The following is a 27,729-nucleotide window of genomic DNA, read 5'->3' on the forward strand; positions in this document are numbered from 1 at the left end:
CACAGTCTGTTGGCTTCCAATCTTGTGAAGAACAATCTAATTTCCTTACTAATTTGCATTTTTTTGCCCTGAATTGTAAGTTTTTAGAATTTTCTTTTACTTTTTGAATTTCCCCAAAGTTTCTGTTATTTTCTCATCAATCCTGCTCAGAACAATATCAACCCATTGCATATTCAGATCGCTATTCATCTGACTCATGTTATTTTTCTTCTGATGGCATAATTATTGTTTCATCTCTCTTTATCCCTTTTCCACTTCCTGTTATTTGGCTATTTGGCCTCCTGGATCTGTCTTTCATTCTATTATTTTTTCTCCATGAATTTTGTCTTTGATTTTTTTTTTTCCTCATTTGTGTTTCTACATGCTGTTCTACTTGATAATCAAAGACTGCAATTTAGGTCTAAATTGTAATCATTCTTAACTCCAATTTACTTGCCAAGTTTTATTTGATGGAAAATCAAATAAATATACATACATAGGTATGTATAAGTACATACATAAGATGATTTTATATGTACAAATATACACATATAAAGATAGGAATTTGTGTCTTACTTAAATGGAATCTTATCATACACACTTTTCTGCAGCTTGCTTTTCTGCTTAGTATTTCCATATGGAAAACTTTATAAAATTTGGGAGTCAACTAGTAGAACTTTTATCTTATTCTTGCTTAGATTTGCGTAAAGTTCCTTGATTTATGTGCATCTCGATATGTTGAAATGTTTCCGCTGCATTTGTGTTCATTTCTCAACTTTGGTTCACACTTCTTAAATAGGGAAATGTCAGTGAGGTAAAGTTTCAGAATGGATTGGAAGCAGGTCAGAAATTTCTTCTGTATATATTAACAGGCGATTAAACATCGTATTTAAAGGGCCATGTTAGAAAGTCTCTTCACTGCTTTTATGTTTGTACAAAACTGGGCATGTCAAAATTCTCTACTTTTAAGAGTGCAGTAGGAACAGTATCCCCAAATTGAAAAAAATAAATCTAATGCCTGAGTTTGTATGTTCTTGCAGTAAATATATTTAGATATATCAGTCCTAGACTCCGCATTCCTTCCTTTTTATTGTCATTCCCTTTTCTTTTTTGATTTATTGGAGAAGCTCTGGATTTATGGGACAGTTATGCATAAAGCACAGGACTGCCATACACCGCTGCACCACCGACACCGGCATTGGCATGGAGCGTCTCTCACAGTCAATGATAGCACATTTTTATAATTGTGACACCAATTAAAGTCCCTGGTTTAAACTGTGGTTCACTGTTTGTGCAGTGCAATGGATCCTTCTTTCAATTTTTATTCTCTTACTATATGTATAATCTAACATTTCCCTCTTGAATCACACTCAGATATATACACTTCAGTGCTGCTAACAGGGTTCACGGTGTTGTGTCACCATCACCATCATCCACACCGAAACCCTTTCCATTATTTCAAATAGAAACCTCATACACTTGAAGCTCTTATTTCCCTATCCCCGCTCCATCCACTGATAGCCTATATTCTAGATTGCGACTCTATCAGTTTACTTATTCTAATACTCTCAAACTACTGAGATCATACAATATCGGTGCTTTTGTGTCTGGCTTAATCTCACCCATCAGGATGTTTTCAAGGTTTGCCTATGTTGCCGCATATATCAGGATCTCATTCTTGTTATGGCTAGGTAATACTCTATTGCATGCATGTATCACATTTTATTTATCTATCCATCAGTTGATGGATACTGGGTGCTTCCATCTTTTGGCAATTGTGAATAACGCTGCTGTGAACATCAAGATGCAAATATCTGTTCAAATCCCTGCTTTCAGTTCTTTTGGGTGTAGACCGAACAGTGGGATTGCCAGGTTACATGTTTTTCAATATTTAGTTTTCTCAGAAACCTCTAAAATATTTTTCATACTGGCTGCAACGTTTTGCATTGCCACCAGCAATTTCAATAGAGTGATCCTATTTCTTGACATTCTTTCCAACACTTGTTAGTTTTGTTTTATTTTTTAATAGCACTCATTCCAATGGTTGTGAAATCATATTTTATTGTAGTTTTTATTTTCCTTTCCCTGGTGGCTAATGATGTTAAGCATCTTTCCATGTGCTTTTAGGCCATTTGTATACCTTCTTTGGAGGTATGTCTATTCAAGTCTTTTGTCCATTTTCAAACCGGATTATTTGTCTTTTATGATGTTAAATTGAATGATGTCTTTATATATTCTGGACTTTAAACCTTTATCACATATGTGGTTTCCAAAGATTTTCTCCCATAGTATAGGTGATTGCTTTACTTTCATGATGAAGTCCACCAGGGCACAAGAGTTTTCAGTTTTGATGAAGTCTCATTTATCTAAGTTTCTTTTGTTGCTAGTGCTTTGGATGTAAAGTCTGAGAAACCGTTACCTACACAAGGGACTGAAGATGTTTTCCTACATATTCTTCAAGGAGTTGGAAAATTCTAGCTCTTATATTTAGATCTTTATTCCATTTTGAGCAGATTTCTGAATATGGTGTGAAGTAGGGGTACTTCTTTGCTTTTTTTTTTTTTCAAATAGAGTTCCAGTTTTTCCAGCACCATTTGTTGAAGAGATATTCTTTCCTGATTGAGTGTTCTTTGTCCCGTCTCAAAAATCAGTTGGCATTAAATATGAAGGTTGATTTCTGAACTGTCAATTTTATTTCATTGATCTACATGTCTCTCTTTGTTCCTGTGCCATCCTGTTTTGAGTATTATGCTTTTAATACTTTTTATGACTTGGTAATATGAGTCCTCCACTTCATTCTTTTAGTGGCTTTAGCTCTTCAGGCCCTTTCACCCTTCCGGATAAATTTGATGACTGACTTTTCTGTTTCTATAAGAAGATTTTTGGAATTTTGATTTGGATTGCATTGAATCTGCCATTTGCTTTTGGTATTATTGACATGGTAATTTTATTTCATCTACTAATCCATGAACATGGAATATCCTTCCATTTATTTAAGTCTTCTTTGATTTATTTTAGTAATGTTTTATAGTTTACTGGATACAAGTCCTTTATATCCTTGGTTAGGTTTATTCCAAGATAACTGATTCTTTTAACTGTTACTGTGACTGGAATTTTTTGTATTGACTTCTGATGGTTAGTTGCTTGTGTGTAAGAACACTGCTTATTTTGAGGTGTGAATCGTGTACCCAGCCACTTTGCTGATTTCATTTATTAGCGCTGGGTGCTTTCTTGTGTACTTTTTTCCTGTACATAGTATCGTATCATCTGCAAATATGCAAGACATTTTACTGCTTCCTTTCCAATTTGGATGCCTTCTATTTCTTTCTGGTATAATTGCTCTGGAAAGAACTTCCAGTACAATATCAAATAACAGTGGGCATCCTTGTCTTGTTTCTGTTCTTGGGAGGGAAAACTTTTAGCCTTTTTACCTTTAAGCAGGATATTAGCTGTGGATTTTCATATACTCCCTTTATCATGTTGAGGAACTTCCTTCTACTGTCATTGTCTAAGTGCTGTTATCAAGAAGAGGTGCTGGATTTTGTAAAAAACCGTTTCTGTGTCATTTGAGATGAGTGTGTGTTTTCTTCCTTCATATTGTTATTGTGGTATATTACACTGATTTATTTTCTTATATTGAACCATTCTTGCAAACCAGGGATAAGTCCCACTTGATCATGGTGTACAATTATTTTAATATGCTATTGGTTTCAGTTTGCTCTTTCATGTGAGGGGTTTTTGCCTCTATATTCATTACAGATATTTGTCTGTAGCTCTCTTTTCATGTGGTGTCTTTCTCTGATTTTTGTATGAAGGTGATGTTGGCCTCATGGAGTGAATTAGGAAGTGCTCCTTCCTCAAATTTTTTGAGGAGATTTAATGGAGTTCAATATTCTTGCGATGTTTAGAATCTCCTGTGTCACCATCTGGTCCTGAGCTTTACTTTAATGGGATATTTTTAATTATTGATTCAATATTTTTCTAGAAATTGGTTTGTTGATAGCTTTTATTTCTACTGAGTGAGTCAATGTAAGTAGTTTGTGTGTTTCTAAGAATTTATCAATTTCTTCTAGGTTATGTAATTTTTGTCATGCAGTTGTTCATAGTATCCTCTTGTATTTCTTTTTATTTTAATCCTTATCCTTAGAGTGGTCACATGCCAGATACTCTGGAGATGAGTGCAAGTAATGACAGACCTAAGGTTTGATTTTCTGTTCAACTTTAATTGTGATTTTTATTAGATTTGACTACAAGCTTTTGCCATTGCATATTAAGTAAGAGAAAGATTAGTCATATTAAGAACAGAGTCTATGTTAAAATGCTCAGTTCCTTATGCTCATTAAACAAATTACCACACCTCTCTTCTTTAATATGCTGAAATGAATAAGATTTTGAGAAGCACAAAATAATTACTGCAGTCTGTTAAATTAAGAAAACCAATCTTCACAGGTTTTTATTTTAACTTCATCCCCAACTGAGCTAGAATGGAGTCGTTTGTAAAACTTTTTTTTTTATATTGGAAGATAATTCACTTTTGTATTCAATTCAATTCAAGGTACTATAAGTCACTATTTTTGTCCACCACGATCACATGTACATATATGTTTGCATGATGATGTCAAAATTTTTTAATTCTGGTATTTATTCATCATAACTCAGTTTTGTTCATACTCAGTTTTTAAGACATGTGGTGGTTAAAATAAAAATAAAATAGCTGTCCTTCATAATTGAAAATTAGCCCAATGAGAATTATGTGTCTTTGTCTGTGACTGTGGGTATTACTAAAAATGAATAACTTTCACTGATATGCTAGTGACTAGATGTTACGGCCCAAAAGCCAAAGCAGCTGACTGCATATTTTGTATGAACAACATGAAATTGTTAAAAATGATCAAATCTCTGATTTGTTAAAGAACATCAAAAGAAAATACTGACATACGAAAATTATATAAATTATATAAAATGCACATTTCAGAATCCAAAAGTAAAGTTTCACTGAAGCACAGACTTATTCGATTATTACTTAATGTCTGTGGTTGTTTTCACACAATGAAATGCATACTGACTCCTTTTTTTACAGCTGGTATTTAATTTAAAGTACAACTTTCACTCTAGTGTCTTTTAGTAACTCTGCCTTACAATTCCCTCTTGCACGTTTCGGTAGAGCAAACACGCATGCACAAGTTCCTTTCTTCCGGTTTATGCGGCAGCAATGGCGGTAGCAATTGTCAGGCGGTCTGAGGCTGAGGAAATGGTCAGTCTGAAGCTGGGGAGAGCGTGCTGTTTACATAGGCTGGTTGGCGGGAAGTAGGGAAAGGGAGGTGGTGGGTTTTCTTTCTCTAGCTTGGAAGAGGGAAGTTGGCGGAATACCATTCATTGGTTGGTTTGGGAAGGGGGGGCGGGCTAATTTGGGAGTTGGCAACTCCTCATTGGCAGGGTTTAAATTAAACCTTAGTCATGCAAGGTTGTAAGGGCTGGAGGGTGGATGTTGGATAAGGGGCGCTTATCACAAGCTTTCAGCTGCTGGGGCTGTAATTGTTGGAGGGCGGACGCTGGGCTGGGGCATTATGGCCGGAATGCAGCAGCCAGAGGGGGTGCAGGGACACTGAGGCTGCTACTACCTTGTGGGCTGGCGCAGGTTTGGTTAAGCCAGGGGCCTCCTGGAAGTGATGAGTGGGGGAAGTTTCTTCAATGCTTGCTAAGTGTTGATTATTTTAAGGGGGAAGGAGTGCTAACACCTCTTTTTCTCAATGTGAATTCTGAAACGTTTACATGAGGGAAAAATATGTATAGCAAATACAGATTTCCAAAGCAGATTAAGATGTAGAAACTCTATAAACCAGAATTTTATTTTAAACCGTATTCAGATATTGATTATCTGTAACATGTGTCCCTAATAGAACCTGAGTAATGATACTCGAATCAATCCACTTGAAATAAATGCATTATTTAAGCATGTCACACACAAACACAGAATGGGGCTGTAGAATAAAAGGATGAGCAAGGCACAGCTTCTTTCATGAAGGTAGTTAAATTAGAGTACAAAAAATTAAAATGTGATAAATGAATAATGCAAATGTCAAAATAAGACATTTTCTTAAGAAAACATCAGTACTGGGAAGTTCAAAGCATGTTTCCCTGTTAGTTTTGCAGAGTTTAGAACTTGCATCACTTATGAACAGATTCACTATAAACAAAAGAACAATAGCCATTCCTTCTGACTCATATTTTAAACATTCTGACCTAGGAAGTCACGTCGTTTTTATTGTAATAAGAGATTTTAAGATCCCTTAAATATGTTCATTATGGTTGAACGAAGTGACTTTGGAAAATATCTGATTTTATATAAGGTAAATTAACTATTGTTTTCCCTTCTTCTTTCTCCACATAGATTCACATAGAATATGTTATTTTAAAAATAGTGTACTTTTTGTCCATATGTAGGCAAGGAATGCTTTTTCTAACACTCCTTGTACAAAAACTTTTTACTTTAAAATAATTAGTTTGAATATGCCTTCCTACTCCCTGGAAGGGTTCTAGTTAATTAAAGTAGAAAAAACATAAATCCTTTTTTCCCTCTCAAAAATATCCCAGTTTGGGTGATAAATTTTGTTTTTATATTCATTATAACAGCAGCATTTTGAGTACAAGGGCATGAATGGTTTTAATGCTGGGAACTTATTACCAGTATAATATTTTAATTGATGTTCCTGATATTTGATGAACTTTTATTTAGGTTGTTTAAAAAAGAAAACAATTTTAATAAAACAAGTCTTTACTTCCCTATCAGGTTAAGAAAGATTTTCAGCAGTACAATGCAAAATTATGTCTAACGTTAGTTTTACTTTGACTTCTGTCATGAATTTAGTCACTTGAAGTATGCTACTCTTATAATAGACATAAAGGGACATCATAATCACAAGACTAAGATTGTATATTTTGCTCTCTAGAAGTGTGCACATATTTATGCTCATGTTTCATTCATAAGGAATATCAGATAATGTAGGTGGAGATAACTTCGCTTTCCTGGTTTTGTTACTAAAATTTAATTGTCATTTGTTTTTTATTGAGCAGACTTTATATTAAGTTCTATAATTTCCAACAGCAACTCAATTCAATTCAATTCTGACCCAAACTACCAGGTAAACCTACGACGTAAGTTAAGGGTACACCTTTCTAGGCTGCCCTCACTCAGGCACCAGCTGCAGAGTTCATGGTTCCAGGGCCACCTGCTGATTAACTGTCTACAAATTCAGGGGCTCCTCTACTCACTCAGATTTGATAATTTGCTAAGAATGATTCAAATAACTCGCTGAAAGTGCTATACTTATGCTTTTTTTTAAATATAAATTAAATTAGGAAATGCTCTAGTCAAAACATAAATTTTGTCCCAAATAAACATGTCTTGCTTTAGTCTCACACAGAAGTTGAAGTTGTGAAATATGAATGACCATCTTTTTAAAACACCCTGCTATATTGACATCCCTTTGTTCTTCCTCATGCAATACCATTTTGTAATTTGTACATTTAGTCACTATCATTGTCCACTCTAGGCATTCCTAAATTATACCATCTTAGTCTTTAATGATTGTATATTTTTTAATTAGAGAAGTTCAAGGTTTAAGGAAAAATCATGCATAAAGTACATGTAGCACAAAGTTCCCCAGACCCACCCTCATCTTTAACCACCTTGCCCCAGCATGACACACCCATCAGAATTCACAGGAGAACATTTGTATAATTGTATTATTAGTCCTACTCCATTTTTTACAATAGGGTTCACTGCTTCTGCATGTTCCCTTTTTAACATTTCTGTTCTAGTAACACATATACAACCTAAAACTCCCCCCTTTTAACCACGTATGCATCTGTGGTTCAGTGCTATTAGCTGCACTCACAATGTCGAGCTACCATCACCACCATCCATTACCAAAGCTATGATCAGCCCAAACAGAAACTCTGTACAGTTCAAGCATAAATTCCTCATTCCCTACACCGGCCCATTCCCTGGTAAACTATATTATAGTTTCTAATTCTAATTGTTTCATAATGGTGGGATCATACAATAATTGACCTCATATGTCTGTTTTCACCTATTTTGTCACGTTTCAGACCTTCATTCCATTTCATTGCTGAAAAAATATTCCACTGTCTGCAAATACCACATTTTATTTTTCCGTACGTCAGCCTGATGGATACTTGGGTTGCTTCCACCTTTTGGTAATAGTTAATAATGCCACTATGAACATCGATGTGAAAATATTTTTTTGAGTCTATGCTTTCAATTCTTTGGGTATATACCTAGAAGTTGGAAAGCCTGATCATATGGTAATTCTATAATTAACTTTCTGAGGAACTGCCAAAACTGTCCTCCACAGAGGCTGCACCATTTTACATTCCTACCAGCAACTAGTGAGTTTTCCTGTTTCTCCACATCCTATCCAACACTTGTGATTTATTTCTTTTTTTAGTAGTAGCCATTCTAGTGGACCTAAAATGGTATCTCATTGTGGTTTTGATTTGCATTTCTCTAATAGCTAATGGGATGCTGAGCATCTTTTCATATGGTTTTTGTTCATTAGTATATCCTCTCTGGAGAAATGTCTGTTGAATTATTCTACCCATTTTTAATTAGGTGTCCTTTTTATTGTTGAGTTGTAGGATTTTATATATTACAGATATTAAACATTTATTGACATATGGTTGTCAAATATTTTCTCCCATTGAGGACTTTGTCTTTTCACATTCACAATAACATCCTTTGATGTAGTTAAAAAAATTGATGCGGTCCTATTTATCTATTATTTATTTTCTTGCTTGTGCTTTGGGTGTTAAGTCTAAGAAACCATTGCTTAACAGAGCATCCTAAAGATTCTTCCCTGTGTTTTCTTCTAAGCATTTTATAGTTCTACTTCTCATATTTAGGTCTTTGCTCCATTTTGAGTTAATTTTAGCTTATGGCGTGAGATAGGGTTTCCCCTCCATTCTTTTGATATAGCCATCCAATTCTCTCAGCACCATATGATGAAGAGACTGTTCTTTTGCAGTCAAGTGAACTTGGCAGCCTTGCCAAAAATCAATTGATCATAGATGTAAGGGCTATATCTAAACTCACAGTTCAGCTCCATTGGTCTATTTATCTATACTTGTGCCAGTGCCCTGCCATTTTGACAACTGTAGCTTTGTGATAAGCTTTATAATAAAAGGACATAAATCAGAAGCCAAAAGAAGAGATGCATAACATGGGTTTTAGGAAGGGCCCAAACCCGGGCTTCCCTGTCTTCTCAACATAGAGTCAGGAAGCCTCACCTTCCCAGCACAGTAATATATACTATCAATCACCAAAGCTCACCTGAGTTTCCAGTGTCCTGAGTGGAATTTCATTGCATAGGCATAATTGAGGGCATCCATGTGGTTGAACCCTATCGCCAAACCCCTTCCCCTCTCTGCAGGAGGTTAGGAACACTGGAAACATATTTGGCACAGAATCCTAACCCCCTAAACACTTGGTTTGTCTTTCTGGTGTGGCCAACCCCCATCTTAATACTACAGGTATGACTGGCCCCACCCAGCCCTCTCATTAGGAGATGAACTATCTATCAGATATGGTCCTGGACCAACATGTACAACAAAAGTCACCCTGGGATATTCCAAGGATTTACAAGTTATTTTCTTAGGTTGAGCTAAAGGCCACACCTCTTTTTGGATGCCAAATCCATTACTATACAGATTGGAAAACGCTGGACTTACATCTGAAAATGTTGTTTATTTTATTATCAGAAACACTAAATCAATCTCTTTACTTATATCTTAATTTAATAGATTTCTGAATCACATTTCTTCTTTATTTGAAAGTTTCAAAAACAGAGAGATTAACCAAGAAGACCCAAGCATAAGCTGGAGACTCTTCCAGCTGCCTGCGCGGGACCGCGCCTTCCCCCTCTCCACTGGTGCCCCCAGGTGCTAGGGTGCCCAGGCCCATGGCGGCTCGCTGGCTCCACCTCACAGCCTGCCTAGCATCCGCCCTGTGCCAACCAGGCGAGGTTTCAACAGACATCACCAAAACACCTTCTCAAATGGAACACCCCATGGAAACTATGATGTTTACATTTCACAGCTTTGCAAGGGATACAGGCTGCTTAACAAAGGAGGACCTGAGAGTACTCTTGGAAAAGGAGGTCCCTGGAATTTTGGAAAATCAAAAAGACCCTCTGGCTTGGACAAAACAATGAAGGATCTGATCCAGTGTCAAGATGGTGAAGTGAGTTTCCAGAGTTTCTTTTTGCTAATGGCTGGGCTCATCACCTTGTACAATGACTGTTTTGTAGTACATGTGAAGCAGAAGGGAAAGCACTAAGCAGAACTGAGGAATTGACTCCCCTCACCCTTGTAAGAATTATCCAAAGGGTCGCTTAATCTGCCCCACAGCTTCCCTCTGCATAAGGATTTCATAGCACATTTGGATCCTTAGAAAATGTACAAATGAAATCCAACTCCCATTTGACAGGTAGTGGGAGAAAAGTCAATGAAATACCAGACAAGCTTCTGCTTTTTGTATTGTTTGCATCCTCTTTCCCCCAATAAACAACTCTCTTTAAAAAAATTGATAGAATAAAATTAGATGTGTCTTCAGGTCAATAGAGAGGTTAGAAAGCATTACATGATATATTTAGATGGAAGCCATTTACTATTTAATATTAAGAATATTTAAAGCTTAATTTAAGATGAAGTCACAAATATTAATTGAACTTATGGAATTGAGAATCCATAATAATGTATCAAATTGTGAGATTTTAATAAAGGGATCCTTGAATCTGGACTGTCATTTATCTAAATTACCTTGGGTAAATTATTGATTAATTACCTGTTTTGATTCTTCTCTGAAATTAAGTGTACTTATACCAAAGGATGTTCTTGTAATGAAACAGAGAAGAAAAATATTTGGTAAACAAAAAGTGGCTTAGCAAAATAAAATAGCCACCAGCATAGGGACCCCTTTCTCAAAAAGATATTGCAGAAGACAAAAACAATTTACCTGCAGGGGCTTTCCAAGAAAATGTAGCAATGGAATATACACTACAGAATTGCAGATATGTAACACCTGGCAATAAAACCAGTTTCAGTCTAGCCTGCCATTCTGATCAGTGTGTATCTGCTCCCTACTTTGTCAGATACCCTATGTAAAATGGAAGCTTAGTATCAGCCAATCAGAAAATGTCCTCAGTTGTTTTCACATTTACCATATAGAACCTCCCTTTCCCCCTCCCCCAGCTGAGCTCTTTACCACTTCAGTTTGGCTTACCCTATGCAAATCATTTGGTGCTCAAATAAACTTTAATTAAAAAAAATGCCTCAGTGTATCTTTGACAAGATGCTCTGTAAGTTTAATAATCTTATCTTTGCTTCCTGTCCCCAAGAGTAGCAGGGTCCATACTTTAAAAAGCACTATGCATCCAGTTTTACCTGGCATTTTATAGAAATGTTTCTGTAATTGAACGAATTAAGCCAACTTCAACTAAATTCAATTTTATATTGCATCGTCTGTGAATAAATATGTTTATCAGGCAAATTATTAAGGAAAATATAATATTAGGGATCTTGTAAGAGGCAATAGAATGTTAAAATATGAATCAGTATTTTAACTTTGGGGAGGGTGTTTAGTGATCATTCATCCACCTATTTTATTTTACAGATGAGAAAATATAAGTAAAATTATCCTTCTAAATCATTTTCCTAAATTATCCTTATGTGTTTATGACTTTTTTATTTACCGTAGCCAAATCTTCTAGCTCTAGCACAAAAAGAAATAAATAATTTAAGAAGACTTGAAAGGATGTAATGAAGTTCGAAAAAGGTACAGTATTTGAATTTTATTTAAATTTTTAAATTAACACAATTAATATAATGTTATTGGGGTGCACAGGTGGTTCAGTGGTAGAATGCTCACGTTGCATGTGGGAGACCCGGGTTCGGTGCCCAGGTCATGCACCCCCAAAACAAACAAACATAAAAAGTTAATATAATGTTATCAAAAAATGATAGGTTTCCCTATCAGGTAGTCTCCACTTAGTTTAAGAGTCTAAATTATTGACTTTAAGACTTGAAATGAGCAGCGTTCAATCTTTGCTGACAGTCTATATGCCAAACTGAAAAACACAGACTTTTAAATTTATATAGATTAATAAAATATTTTAAAATGCAAACAGTAGCTCATTTGATTTTTTAAATTAATAAAGCTAAGTAAGCCTAGATAGTCATAGATCATATTATTTTTTCTGTCTTTCTGTGAATCAAACTCTCCTGAAATCTCTCAGATTTATGCTCAAATGAAAGAACAAAATCCATTCTAATGCTACTGGTTTGAGAAGTACCAGCAAAGCAGCAACGATGTACTTGCCTCATAAAGAGGAGACTGAGTAGCATTCCATGAAATATTTTGTTATACAATCATCATCCCTAAACCTATCACTAACCCATTTGAAACACTCAAAGACTATAGAATTGAAAACTCCTATGCTGACAGTGCAGGAAAAGGAGGTGATCTTCTCCCTAAATTCCTAAATAAAACCTCCCTTTGAGTATAAGAAAGAATCAGACTGAAAAAGAAGTCATGTAAATGTCTTTGTATAATGTCATCTTACATGTTACCTCCCGAAGAAATTTTCCTTGATGTGCTTTCTCACCCCACGCTCTCAGTTTTCTTCTGTGTTTCCCCTTGATCATAGCACTTAATACATCTGTTTAAAAATCATCTTCTTGTGTGCTTTTCTCCCTCACTAATTGCTAAATTCACTGATTGTCTTTTATCTCTTTATGCCTATGATCTATTATTCCTTTTATTGTTGCTGGCATACAGCACTCCTTTTTTTTAAGTGTCTGCATTAATGAACTGATTTTCTTTCCTTTTCCTTTTCCAAAATTGATATGAATTTTCTTCATTAGAATAATTACATATAAATATTCAATGCCCAGGCAATTGGGCAAGCACAGTGACAATATTGTGAGGCTCAGTGAGCATTCTAATTTTTTAAAAGAACTACATTTAAAGAGAATTTATAAAACTAGATTGATCATATCTTCAGTAAAGTTTTGGTACTGGACTGTGAATCAATGTGAGTCATGTTACGATAAAAGTGTTCAGTTAACCAACAAATGCATCCAAAAAAGCAACAGGATAGAGATAACGTGGCTTTGGAAAGGAATTGGATCACCTTCATGTCTGGAAAAGTTTATAACTAGGGATATTTAAAGAAAATTAAGTTTCTTCTTCAGGATTATTACAATTATGGCTTGATATCTTGTGAACTCTGTATTATTTAAAAGTTTCCACATCATTTTCTCCAAAGTTAATTTTGAAACATGGGTCATATCATTTCCCTTCTCAGAAACCTTTTAAGGCTCATCCTTGATTACAGAATAAAGTCCTGTAAAGATTTCTCACAGCCCATTTTCTGGTTTTAACTCATTACATATCTACTTTTACCCACAAAACAACTATTCAAAATTGTTGTTTCTCTGTCCGTTGCTAGTGATGAAATCTAATCTTATTTTAGAAGTGAGAAGTCACTTATCCTGTTTTGTTTTAACTGTGTTTGTGTATGTGTGTGTATGAGGAACACAAAGATATTTAAATCTTTTAAACATTTAAATTCAACTTTTCCTATCTAAAGTATTTCCATTAATAAAAACTTTAGCATATGATAAAAAAAAGGCATAATCTTTGAAATCTGGCATATTTTCAATTTTGTTGGCCTGTTATATTCAGTCAAATAAAGAAGAAATATTAAGCTGCTATTTTAAATATTAATATAATCTATTGTTTTTAAATTTCATTTTAGGATACTTTTTCACTTGTTTTGCAAAATCCCCATGTTATGCTTCCAATATATTTTTAAAGAGCTGTTTTAGGACTTTAAATCCTGGAATATTTTAATAGAGAAAACCTTATTTTTCATAGAAATAGATTTCAAAAATTGAAGTGTGTGTATCTCAACAAGTTGAACATATCTTTTTTAATATAAAAAGAGAAACGTTCCAGAATATGATGATATTTGCATTTGATTTTCACTAATGACCTCATTTTTCACTGCTGCAGGTAAACTCTAGGACAGGCCCGTCACTGTGATTCATTGATAGAGACCTACTTAATCACATGGTTGTATTAATAATTTTTGTTACGGTCTATACCTTAGTGATTTTAGGAGGTCAACATTCATCATTCTGTATCTTGTTGGGCAACATTTCTTTGAGGAAAGCTAAAAATTGAATTGATTTTTCAACTTTATTAAGACATGAGCACACTGATATTATGTAATTGGTCATGCCTGTCTTATATTTGATTTACCTCTCTGTTTTATTCCGTGCGATACACCAGAAAGAAACCTGTGTTTTCTCTAAATATTAACAAGTTGGAAAGGTTCTAAATGGCTGAGATTTAAAGATGTCTGAAACCCTTGTACAAGAGAAGTCCTTGAAAGAACCAAAGAAGTTTGACATATGAAGAGAGTAATTAAAGGGGGTGAGATAATATTTTCTTCTATCAAGAACAGAGGGTTAGCATAGGCACTGTATCTTTGATGTGTGATTACTGAAGCATCATAACTAAGTCGGTAGTTACAGTTGCCAACAGACTGAATGATGTGACTCAAGGACGGACAGACCTGCAGAAGACTGTAGAGGGCCCCAAAGGTAAGAGCTACCTGAACTTGGATGTGTGTCACAGTCCCCTGGATGTCTTGTTACTATTAGGATTCTAATTCAGATGCTCTTGGATGGGGCTGAGAGTTTCCACTTTTAACAACTCTCTGATGCCAGCAGTATTTCTGCTCCAGGGAGAATACTGAATCACAAGGCTGTACATGATGACCCCAAACAGTGATGCTTATCCTAAACTTATGCTCAGGACAGATCAAAGAAGGACCACTTCTTGAAGACTAGCACTCTCATATGAAGCCTGCCCAGAATGAAAGTCCTCTTGAGAAGAACACAAGGGAGATTCAAGGGAAGCTTGAGGCTGCCTATAGAATTTGAAATACAGAGAAACCAATGACAATTTGATTTTGAATGGTGAGATTTAGGATTAAATGGAATCAGAATCCATGAAGATTATTTTTGGGATAAGCAGAAACTTGCAGTTTAGCACTGAATGACACTGATTCAAAGGTCTTTTCAAAGAAGCAAGATATCCAGGCAAATATGGAATACAGAAGTACATCAGACCTAAACCAGATGAAACATATCAGTGATCTGGGAAAAAAATCAAGGATCATAATTACTGGGTGAAAAAGCAAGTGATTAGAGAGCAGTGCAGTAGCACATTGTACCTTTTGATAAACAAGTATTGGGTCTAAACTGATTCCTCTGCCATCTCCACTCAATTTTATTTATCAAATTATTTCTACTACCTTGGTGTTAGAATGTATCTCTTAGAATTAGTTATGTAAAGATGAGAATTAGGTTCAATAGAAATGTTAGGAAAGTCAAATCCAACTCAATATAAAATTATTTTCTTAAAACATAATGAGTACATCTAAAAGCAAAACAAAATATCATAGTAAAAGGCCTCACTTTATAGTGTATACTGAAATTTTTTAAAACAGTGGAAATACCCTGTGCTGGTTTGAAACTGTTGTGTGCCCCAGGAAAGCCATGTTCTTTAATCCTGATTCAATATTGTGGGGTGGGATCTTTTTCATTAAGTTGTTCTTACCTAATTGTAGGTGAGACCATTTGGGTGGTTTCCATGGAGATGTGTCTCCACCCATTCAAGGTGGGTTCCTTACTGGAGTCCTTTAAAAGGGAATCATTTTGGAAAAAGCTTTAGAGATGACACCTGCAGAGATCTTTAGAGATGGAGAAAGAAAACAGCCCTGGGGAAGCCATTTGAAGTGAGAAGCCTGTAGAGAAAGTTAGCAGATGTTGCCAAGTGCCTCTCTAGTTGACAGAGAAACGCTGAATTTTTCCTGAGTCCTTCAAGGGGACTTAGTAAATAATTTTTAATCTTCTGCCCAGGTTACTCTAGGATGTATCAGGGCATCACACTAACCTGTACAAACCAACAGGATGCCACTTTCTAGTCAAGTTTCCATGTAATATGGTGTTTGAAAAAACTGACAATACAAGTTAAGTTAGCATGCTACAGAAAATATAAATTTTGCACCAAATAAACATCTCTTCCATAGGTCTCATCCAGAACTTAAAATTTTAAAATAAAATCAATATCATCCTTTACTCTGTATTCTGATTTACCTTAGTCCTAACCAGGTTAGCTTCATTCATATCTCTAATTGAAGTCTGGTCTCTTTTCAGCTTCTTAAACAGTTGCTGTTTGGGGCGATGCTGACTTTCATGGCTGCAAAACTCTCACGCTGAGTCTCAGTTTGGCACACAGATACCCCCAGTTCCAAGGAAGGGCCAGGTTATTCACAAAGAGCTCAGCATCTCAGAATTTAGAAGTAACCATTACAACTCAGGAATAGATGTGACTGCTGTGAGAGCTTACAATAAAGGAACTTTTACAATAAGCCTTCCTCTGATAACTTATATTTTCAAATTCAATTCTCAGGGTTTGCACATGATAGTCAATCCATATTAGTGAGGCATTATATATCTGTCTTTTTACTTCTGGCTTATTTCACTCAACATACTGTCCTCGGAGGTTCATTCACCTAGTTGCACACCTTAGGATGTCATTCCTTTTTGTAGCAGCTCAATAGTCCACTGGGTGTGTGCACAACAGTCCCCTGCCCCCCTTCCATTCCTCAGTCGATTTACCGTGAGACCTCCTCCATCCATTGCATAACTTGTGAACACTCCCCCCATAAACACCACTGTGCAAATGCCCATTCCTGTCCCTGCTCTCAGTTCCTCCAAGTATACACCTAACTGGGATTGTAGGATCATACAGCAAACCCACCCTTAGCCTCCTGTGGTGCCACCTCCCTACCCGCCAGAGGGCTGCACTACTCTACTTCCCTACCAACAGTGAATAGTTACAGCTCGCCTTTCACATTTTCTCCAGCATTTGTACCTCTTTGTTTATTTTTAAACAGCTTTCTTCACACCCCATGCAATCTATCCTAAGTAAACAATCAATGGTTCTTGGTATAATAACATAGTCATGCATTCACCACCACAATCTCTATGAGGAAATTTCCATTTGTTCTGCAAAGAAAGAAGAGGGAAAAAATGAAGAATAAAACATAAAACATTAAAAATGGATAAACAACAACATTAAGAATCCCAACCCTTTCCATTAAATATATTCACACATATATATTCTTATACACACACATATATAATTTTGAGTTCTGCCTTTTGCCTTTTTGGTGCACCATTATTGTGTTTACATTTCCATATCATTATATTATTTGGAAATCGTATAACGGGAAATAGATCACTGCCAACTTCAAAAAAAAAAACTATTTAACTGATTATTTAAGCTACTCCATGATTGGCTATTAAATCACAGTCCTTCTATGAATGATGTCCACAGTGGAAATCTAAACCAGCCCTCTTTCTTTGAGGCACTAGTTTTCCCAACTGGCTGACAATTGGATTCAATGGGAACTTTTCTAAGATTATATTTTTCAAACTACACATCCAGAGGCCCTGATTTAGTTGTTTTGGGGGTGGATCATAGACATCAGTGTTTTTCAAAATGTCCCAAGGGAGGGCGGGCCACGGTGGCTCAGTAGGGTTCCTGCCTGCCATGCCAGAGTCCTGGTTTGATTCCCTGTGCCTGCAAAACCAAAAAAAAGAAAAAAAAATCCCAGGAGATTCTTACAGTCAGCCAGAGTGAAGAACTACTGCTCTACGGTGTTTGAGAAACAGTTGGAATGTTAAGTTCTCTACCTCTTTGTGAGCTCACACAACTGTCTTCTCAGTTAAGGCAACGAACTATAATAGATTTTACTTCATTATGTCTAAGTAAAATAAAATGTACTTTGCAGAAAATTTGGTAGCAGACTTGGAGACTATTGAATGGCATAGGAATTATTGTACTTAACTACTTAGCTAATGATAACGTTTCTCAATTTATGTGAAGAGGTCTGGATAGTCTAGCAATATGTTTGATAGGGAGGGATGAAATTACTTAGTATTTTCAGAAACAATATAATTTTTTCAAGTAAAATTAAATGTAGGTGGGCTGGATGGTAGAAACAATTTAACAACAGTTTTGGAACAGTGGCATATTTTCACTTCCATAAATTAAAAGGAAAGCTAGTCTTAGTACTTAATGTTGGCATATTCTAAGCTAAAGTGTGGATTGATTGAAACGTATACATTTTTGCATATAACATAAAATCAGATGTGAATCGAGGCGATACTATATTTTTAGCTAAGATAGAAGACAACATATATTTATTTTGGATGGGTTTCACTGACTTTCTTTCATATTTTATCCATTTACTCATTGAATAAATGACACCACTGCAATTCCGCCAACCTAAGTATTCAAATACTCTGAAAACTGCCACAAAATGTTACTGCTGCTTTTCCTTTTTCTGACTTGCCCGGACATTAATTCCAACAGATGTATAAAAGGAAAATATTGTCTATAATCTGAAATTGACAATTTAGTGCTTCCTGAGAGTTTCTTTCTTTCTTTCTTTCTTTCTTTCTTTCTTTCTTTCTTTCTTTCTTTCTTTCTTTCTTTCTTTCTTTCTTTCTTTCTTTCTTTCTTTCTTTCTTTCTCTCTTTCTCTCTTTCTCTCTTTCTCTCTTTCTCTCTTTCTCTCTTTCTCTCTTTCTTTCTTTTTTCTTTCTTTCTCTCTCTGTCTCTTTTTGTCTCTCTCCCTCCTTCCCTCTCTCTCTTTCTTCCTTTTTGTTTAGAAAGATAGATAAGCTTTCTTTCCTCCCTGAGATTTTTCAGACTTTTCTATTAAGTCAAATAACCATAACAACTTCAAATTAATCCATGGAAAAAAGTTCACTATTATTATTATTAAAAACATCTTTCATCAGGATATGTGATACTTGGAAGGAAGCAGAATTTTGAGCAAGGTTAATAACACAAAAAGAAAAATGTTGCCCCCCCCCCCCAAATGCAAATATTGATAAGGTATGAGAGGCACATATTTCACCTTTAAGTGTAATGCTCCACTTTGAAACCTGGATACTCCAATTTTTGGCATCCACAAATATATAAACAAATAAAAAGGAATATTTAACCATGGTTAGCAATTTCACTGATCATCTAAACACAATTGTTTATGCAGATCTTCAGACTTGCAAAATCTAGATTCTCAAGCTGATTCAACCTGTTAACAGCCTTAGTTACCAATGTTTCCTTCAAATTTGTTTTTTAACAAGAATTACAAATTTCTCTTGGAAGATAAAATTTCGTTTATAGGAGATATTTTACAAAAGGTAGTATTTTAAGTCCTTATTTTGGTTACAACAAAACTCCCATTTTAGATGTTATGCATATCTTCATGCTTACCTTAAGTGATTTCTTGCTGTAATTTAGGTATCCCCTAGATTAAGTCATTTTCTACAATTTTAAGTATAATTTACTGATATGACTTTGTTTGTGGTAATGGATCACCTTTTGCTGGTCAGCCAAATGAGACAAGATGTTTCAGCCATCAAAGATAAAATGTGATGCATGTTTCCAGGTACATTAGAATTAGTAAAAAGTGGCTTCTTCTTTTTTTAACCCTCTTTAAAAAGCAGAGATAGAATTTGTGCATATACATCCCACATTCATTTTCATAGTCATGCATCCAGTTCACACATTGAATTATCTTCTAAATATCACACTTCTAGTGGTGTTTACTAAATAATTGAAACCAACTTGTAATCTTTTTAATTCAGAGGATCGAAACAAAATGTAAGGATTTTGTTTAATCAAAAACTTCAAAATACATATAAGGTAAATACTTAGTTTCTGGATCTTAGTGTGTGTCCATCAGACACTTAAAAGCTTTTGTTTTTATAAAAATTCAATTTTCAGAGGATGTGTAGCTTAGATCTTAATTCAGAGTGAATTTGTATTTAAAAGAAAGAGATAGACTGTAATTATAAAGTTGTTTGATGTTTTTGAATCAATTGATTGCTGATGCTTGGAGTTCCAGCTGCATTTCAAATGGTAGTGTCTTGAATTTTCCAAAGCAGTAAGGGAGATCTCTGAAGGATAACAAAGGAATCCGAAAGTACCAAGGTTGCTGCTGCTGAAATGAATGTAAATGGCATCTCCATTCATTTCATTCACAGCAATCTGTCACCTTTTAGTTTCTCTTTCCAGATAGAAATAGGGGATAATACTGGAAATAGTAATGCATAAGTGGACAGGGCCTGGCCATTTAAAATGTTTACCATTTTCAGAATGATGCCTGCAGATGTTACAAAATTGAAACTGGATAGGTGTTAGAATTGCTGCCGGTTTCTATTCATTTGAATGGCAGCAACGCTGAACTCCGTTTTATGGTTTCATGTGGAGGGGAAATCCATTATCTTTTCTTTCCTTTTCTGGGATCAAATAGTATTTCTGTGAGGCTTACATCCCTGAGGTAAGCAGCAATGGAACCAATATTATGAGGTTTGAATGCAAGCTTATTTCCAAATTCAACTTCTTTACATTTGTGGAATTGACTTAGAAATTGAAATACCGGTTATGTAATTGATTTTTAAAAGTTGTGAAAAGGAAAGGCTTCTTTCAAAATAAACATTAAAAAGACACACAGCATATAAAAAGCAGCAGATGAGAGAAAATGTGTTTTTGTAATATTTGGAATTCTTGAAAGATTGTATGGATGTCAAATCACCAATATTTACATACTAGTTTTGCGCAAGTAATTTCATCAGCAGTTTTTCACAAATGGGGAAAATGAAGCAGAGGAAGGTTAAAAATATTTCTTTCGAAGACTCATGCACTTAGTTAGCTTGTGGTTATAAAACAGTGCTTTTTACTGGAGACAACAGTTTGGCTTTAAATGCTGCACTTAATGCAAACCCCAAATTAAAAAGTCATATTTATTTTAGAAAGACATTTTTTCAATATTAAAAGATGGACAGAGTTCCATTGTAAAATAATTATTGAATATTATTACCAGGTAGCCACAGAACATTCATTAATCCTGGTTATATGTTTAAATATTATAGAATGTGTGTCCAAAAAACAACTCTTGTTAACTCCCATTTGAAGGGGAACAAAGAATGCATGTAAATGGCTACCCCATTACTTTCTTGCCTCCCTTTCATGAAACATCCTGGAAAGAGTTGCCTCTATTTGCTGACTCCAATTTTTATTTTCTTCTTTCTTAAACCTACTTGAATTAGGCTTTTATACCTACACATACTTAATTCTTGTCAGAATCAGTAAAAAGCTCTACAATACTAAATTCAGTCCTGTTTTTAGTTGACATGGCTGCATTTGATGCAGCACATTACTCTTTCCTTCTTAAAACAGGTTCTTCACTTGGCTTCTAAGAAATCACCGTCTCCAATTTTTCTCATACTATGGTAGCCATTGCTTTTCATTTTTCTTGGCAGTTTTCTGAAATCTAAATAAAGTGATCTGATAACCATTTCTATCTATGTTCTCTCCTTTGGTAATCATCTTTCATAATTTTAATTGTTAGAAATTTATTGATGAGCCTGCATGTCTGTCTAAAATCTGGATTTGTATCTGGAACTACTTACTTGATAATTCCATTTGGAGGTGTACATACATAACATACTTATTATCCTTAAAATCAAAATCTGAATCTTATTCTATCCCTTTCCCTCACCAATCCTCCCCCTCTCCAGCACAGTGAAAGCATCCACCGCTGAAAACTTGGAATCATCCTTGACATTTTCCTTCTCTCTGTAACCCATCATCATCAAGTCATACTAGTTTTATACCTATTGGTAAATTTCAGTAATAAGCATTACATTCTATTTATATAAAATCATGCTAGTGATATGTCTGTGTGCGTTTGCTGTATGTTTGTGTGCATTTGCTTGACACGAGGCAAATAAGTTTAAAGCATGTGCCCTGGTCTTCCCTTCTTTGTAGAACGGTGCTCTTAAACTTCCCTCATAAATAGTACAGAACATGTAAGACTGCTATAGGTATTTAGAACCACAGAGTTTAATAAATATATATACATTTATATATATTTAATATACATGTATATAAAGATATTATATATATATGTCTTTCCAAGTCAGAAAGGTATAATTTAGGGAAATGCAATGCCTTTCTGACTCTCTACCTATCAGAAAGAAGATCAAGAAGTATGTCTGGTCATTATATTTCATTCAGGTTACTGAAATCAAACCAAAGTAAGTCTAATCTAGGTCACTGGTCAACAGCAACAGGACCACATGGAAATAAATTAAGGCAAGAAGTCAAGAAAGTTAAGTTGAAAGATTCATAGGAATATACAGGGGAAAGCAGTTTTGGCCAGCTGAAACATTAAATCCTTTTAAAACCCAAGTCCTCTTAGGGTGGGGTCTTGCTGTTTGACCTCTGCTGCAATTACAGGTCTAAGAAGAATGCCAGGTTACTTGATTCACACGTATTTGCCGAATGAATGAAGTGTTGCAATGATCCATTACAAGCCCTGACCATGCACTTTCATTTTTCTGCTAGATTTATCAAGAGGAGCTAAGACAGGAAACAGGTCCCAAAACAGAATAATGGCCATATTATTGAAAAGGAAGAAGGAAACATTTTTGGAAAGATGGTTTCTCTGTTTCTCCTTTCTTCCCTTTCTCACTTCCTTTCTCTCCTTCCTTCCTTCTTCTCTCCCTCTTTTTCTCTTTCTTTTTTATTATTATCATGTATTTGATTTGTCTGCAAATAGTAAAATATGACAAAATTATATGCATTTAATGCCTTCAAATCGTTTCAAAATTTTAAATTCTTTAAGTTATTTCAAAGACAAAGCAGTGTGAAAGTTAAAGTTCTTTATTTTTGTTTTTTCCTCAAGTGTCTGAGGTTCAGCTGTTTGGTAGACGTGATGTGAGTTTGTCTTCTTTTATGTAATTTTTGAATCTTAAAAAGTATGTCAAGATTCTTCAAGATACTCTAATTTTAAATTGTCACCAAAAATTATTTCAAAAGTTGAATTTAAACATTTATTTTACTGATAGGCAGTATTTTCCAAGGTATTTTTTTTTCCTTGATAACTGCTTACATATGTTTGGGGAGGAAATAAAATTCTGATGAGCATTTTCTCCTCAACAAAAAGTAATAAAACAACTCCAGTATATACTACTTGTCTCCAGATTGTTCTGATTTACAGGATGAGATTGTTTTTCACCATTTGATGTTTAAATCCATGGATAATTGCTCCATGATCTTATATTTAAATTATCATTAGAAAATAGATAGCATTTTCTAAATCTTCTTCCCAGAATTTTATGTAAGTAGCATTTTTACATACTCTGCACAAGAATAAAGATCTTCAGCAAAAGTTTCTGGATACCAAATGTGTTCCTAAGTGTATTATTAAAAATGGAAGCTCAATTTGAGAAAAATAAATTTCATATACTTTCGATTGACTTGACATTTATTTCTGTAGTTTCTAAAAACGATTTTCTTTGAAGCTAAGTAGAGTCTCTACTCGGTGATTTAATGAAATATATGGGATGCTTACCTGAGGAGGCCAAAATAAATATGAACAACTCCAAAACTGCTTTAATAATAGAGGGATACATTTGCCTATTTCCCCCTCATTTACCTCATTTCCTGCAGTGATATTAAACCTTTAGAAATATGCAATTTCTAGAATGAGGGTTATTATCTGAAAACGCCATGAGGTATATATGTATTGGGTAGAAGGAAAATGCAGGCTTCTGCAATTTCAAGAATGATTTACCTAATATATTGACCCTTGCATTTTCTTGTTCACACTTGATTGAAAGTTCTAATTTTAAGCCTGTGTTCGTCTTAAAGAAAACTGTGATCCACCAAAGCAAAGTCCTACAAAATAAATCGAATAATTTCATGCTCCTATATAAAACCTATGTTACAGTATCCCCCTACTGCTTTGGGCTACTCCACTTCTCCTGTATGTTCACCCTTCAATTCAGTCACGTGGATCTTCCAACTTTCTCTGAAGATAGCCATCTTTTTTTCAGGTTATTTTATTGATTTCTGCTCAGAAGGCAAGAAAATAAATTTAAAATAAAGTACTTATTTATTTTTTCAAAAAGTGTATTGAGAACTTATGCCAGGAAAAACCTTAGGCCTTAGGGTTCTAATAGTCCACAAAATGAATAAAATCCTTGGCTCAAGAAAATTGTATTCTTATGGACCTGACTAATGTCTTAGTTTGCCAGAGCTGCTGTCACAAATATCACATAGTGCATTTTTGCTTAAACAATGAAAATGTATTGGTTTACTGTATTAAGGCTAGGCAAAGTCCAAAATCTACATATCAGAAAGAGCTGCTTTCTTTCCGAAGACAAATAGCATTCTGGCTCTGGCTGCTTGCAGTCCTTGGGGCTCTTTCCTTTCCTGTCACATGGCGATGTCCTTTCCTTTCTCTTCTGAGGTTCCTGCTGATTTTCTGCTTCTTGGGACCTCTCATAATTTCTCTTTATAAGTCCTCTAGTAGCTCGATTAAGGCTCACCCTGATTCAGTTGGCCACATATTAAATAAAAATAACATCTTCAAAAGGTCCTGTTTACAATGGGGTTAAGCCGACAGGAATGCAGATTCAGAACCGTTTCTTATTTACTGGGGTATATAATTCAACCGACCACATTAATAATAACTCTTAAAAATAATTTCAGGTAATGATAAATTCTTTGCCGAAAAGTAAGCAGAAGAGAAGGCTAAACTGACGAGGAGCACTGTTTTATAAGAGTTATCAGAAAGGGATTTTCTGTGGAGAGGGGGTAACATCTGAGCAGTGTCCTAACTGAAGTTTGGGAGCTGGTCAGGAGTGTGTCTGGCAGAAGAAAACTTCCACTAGAGGAAACAGAAAGTGCAAAGGCCCTAAGATAGAAGGATATTTAAAAGTTTAAGAAAGGACAAGAAACCCAGTTTATCTGGAAGAGAGATACCCTGTGAAGTGGTAGACAATGAAGTAACAAACACAGCCATAAAGGCTTCAGGGCTCAGGATTTGGTAAGGATTTCGAATGCTATGGCTAACCTTGGAAGGATTTTGGCAGAGGCATGGTCTGATCTCAAGTTTTAAATTCATTAATTCACATTCCACCAAAACACCTGGTTCTTTCACTTATATAACAACTGTTAACATTTACTAGTCTAAGAGCAGCCCTTTAATTATCCTATATCCTCCGGGTATAACAGAGTGATTGACAAGAGTACAATTATTTTCTGAAAATGTCATAAAACAAAACAAAGCAACCAAGAGAAAAAAATTAATATTGAAAGGGTGATTCATAAAAAGTGAAAATTTACCAAGATGATGAAAAATAACTGCCAGGCTTAGATGATGGGTATTTGCATATCAAAGTTATAGCGAGCCAAGAAAGCAATGTGTAACCACTATCAATAAGTATAGAGAATATGGGTTAGAGTCTATTGTCTATTCAATGTTCCATCTCTTATTGAACATATTTTATTTTCATGTTTGTCTTTGTATAGAGAAGAGTTTTGCGTGATCTTAGAAATAAACATGTATAGATTTAGACATGCAGTTATGTATATGCCAGTAATGTATTATTATGAGTGCTTCTAAATTCCTACCCTTTTAGCCACTGTATAAGTTCTAGAGTGAGTCTTTCACTTTATAAAAGTGAACATATTTGTTCTATGGCAAATGTTTTTGAGAGGTGGTAGAGAACTGTGAAGTCTGTTATACTTTCAGAACAATATCATCAGATGGAAGACATCTGGAGTGTACATCGAGCTCTGTGTTACACATCTCTCTTAAAATCAGAAGGTAATTAGGGAAAGGAGAAAGAAGTAAAAACATGTTTATTGAAATGAGTTTACCAAGGACATGGATAAAATAGCAAGAACAATCTGTTTCCCCCCAAGAAACGTGTCTCTTGGAAACAACAAACTGTCTGGTTGTGAATTTAAAAGACAGTTCTTAAATAATGTCATCTGTGATTCTAATACAAAATGCTAAGCTAATTTTTCATATGCAATACCATAAATTGTTTTACCTAACAGTTTTTTTAAAGCAGGTTAACAGTTTTTGTGTCAATGAAATGAAGGAAACTACAGAAGAAAAATTAGCACTTTGTTTTTTCATAAGCAATTAATGTTTCATGTATTCCAGATGAGATAGAATCATTTATATTTTATACTAATCAAGATCTAGCTACTTTATAGATAATATCATTTCAGAAGAATGATGCTGCCTTTAACAATTTTGTAACTAGAAATTTATTTCTTAAATGTCAGATATGTATTTTCAGTGACCTAAACATAATTTTCAGTAACCTGGCAAATGGTAGAAAAATATGTTATTACAAGCACAAGGAACATGTATATAATCTTAGGCTAAGAAAATTATAATGATATGTTTTTATAGCTGAATAAAAACTTAATCAATGTCTTTAATTTAAAACTATCACTTCAACTGAAGCGCTCCATAGTTCCAATTGTTGCATTACATTACCTTTGAATTGGAACAGAATTTATTGCTCAAGGAAATTATAGAGAATGGATGCTTTCAGCTATAGTATCGTTATATGCCACAGTAGAACCAAACAAAGGATTCAATTAATATAGTGTTTTAATATTAGAACTTATTTTACAATCTATAAGTTTGGATCTAATTATTTTATAGTTCTGAATCTCCTTTCACTGAATGGAGGGACCCAGGAGTAAATAAATATTTGGCTGATTCCTGGGTTGAGGATTCTTCCTAATAAAGTTATGGAAATATTGAACCAATGTAGATATGGAACAATGTAAAGAAGATATTTGCAAATTTTTCGAACTATAAAACTCATCAGAATTTGCTGTTTTATAACTTGTGTTTCCCAAAATTGATTGCCAGTAAGTCATTGAAGTGAAACAACCGGTGCACCTGTCTCTGGGGTGAAAATGAGCCTGTTATTCAAAGATGGAATCCTGAAAAGCCATCTAAAGCTAGGGGACATACAGCAAAAATCCATGAAGATAGAATGATACATATTTTGGGAACTGCTTCTGAAGCTCTCAAAAAATCAAGGATTAACAAATCGTAAAAAGAAGACTCGAAGTGTCCTGGTCTTTGATGACCTCAGTATCTCGCTGTATGGATAATAATATACAATAAGGGAATAACAACTGGAAAGAACCATATCCAAAATAGAAATGGATTCTATCAAACCATTCTTAGATGAAAGGGAAAACGCAAACTACATTATTAGAATAACCAGAACAATGGTGTCTGTGGGTTTTATCAGAGGAAATTATATAGGCTCCGTACATTTGTCATTAAAAATAAAAGGATGAAAATGAACAAGTTAAATTACCAGCTCAAAAAGTAAAAGAAAACAAAAATAAATAAATAAAACAAAAATAGAACAAAATAAATTTAAAGACGCATAAAGAAGGAATTGATAAGAATAACATCAGAAATGAACAAGGGAGAGAACAGAAAAGAGCAAACCTCATTATATTTCAAAATGTCATTTGTTTTTTAGGCCAAACCACTATTTAATTTAAGACAGAGTGAGAGAGAAAGTAAAGGAAAGAAAGTAAAGGCAAGGCAAAGGGGAAATGACCAGAGAAGCATTTAAAGGAAATCATGAGGCTACTTTTTTGGGCTATCCAAGTAGAGATGAAAACTCCAATGAAATGAATAATTTTCTAGAAAAATAGAGTTTATCAAAATTAACT

General features: G+C 34.7%; 1 long non-coding RNA gene across 1 annotated transcript; it reads left to right on the plus strand.

The window, feature by feature from the left end:
• Positions 1-6,223: 6,223 nt before the first annotated feature.
• LOC143666169 (uncharacterized) lies at positions 6,224-11,833 on the plus strand. The gene is made up of 3 exons (XR_013167440.1): positions 6,224-6,329; positions 10,097-10,240; positions 11,756-11,833. It is a non-coding gene; the product is annotated as an uncharacterized LOC143666169 (long non-coding RNA).
• The last annotated feature ends 15,896 nt before the right edge of the window (positions 11,834-27,729 follow it).

The sequence above is a fragment of the Tamandua tetradactyla genome, chromosome 22 (assembly GCF_023851605.1).
Source record: "Tamandua tetradactyla isolate mTamTet1 chromosome 22, mTamTet1.pri, whole genome shotgun sequence".
NCBI classification, from domain to species: domain Eukaryota; kingdom Metazoa; phylum Chordata; class Mammalia; order Pilosa; family Myrmecophagidae; genus Tamandua; species Tamandua tetradactyla.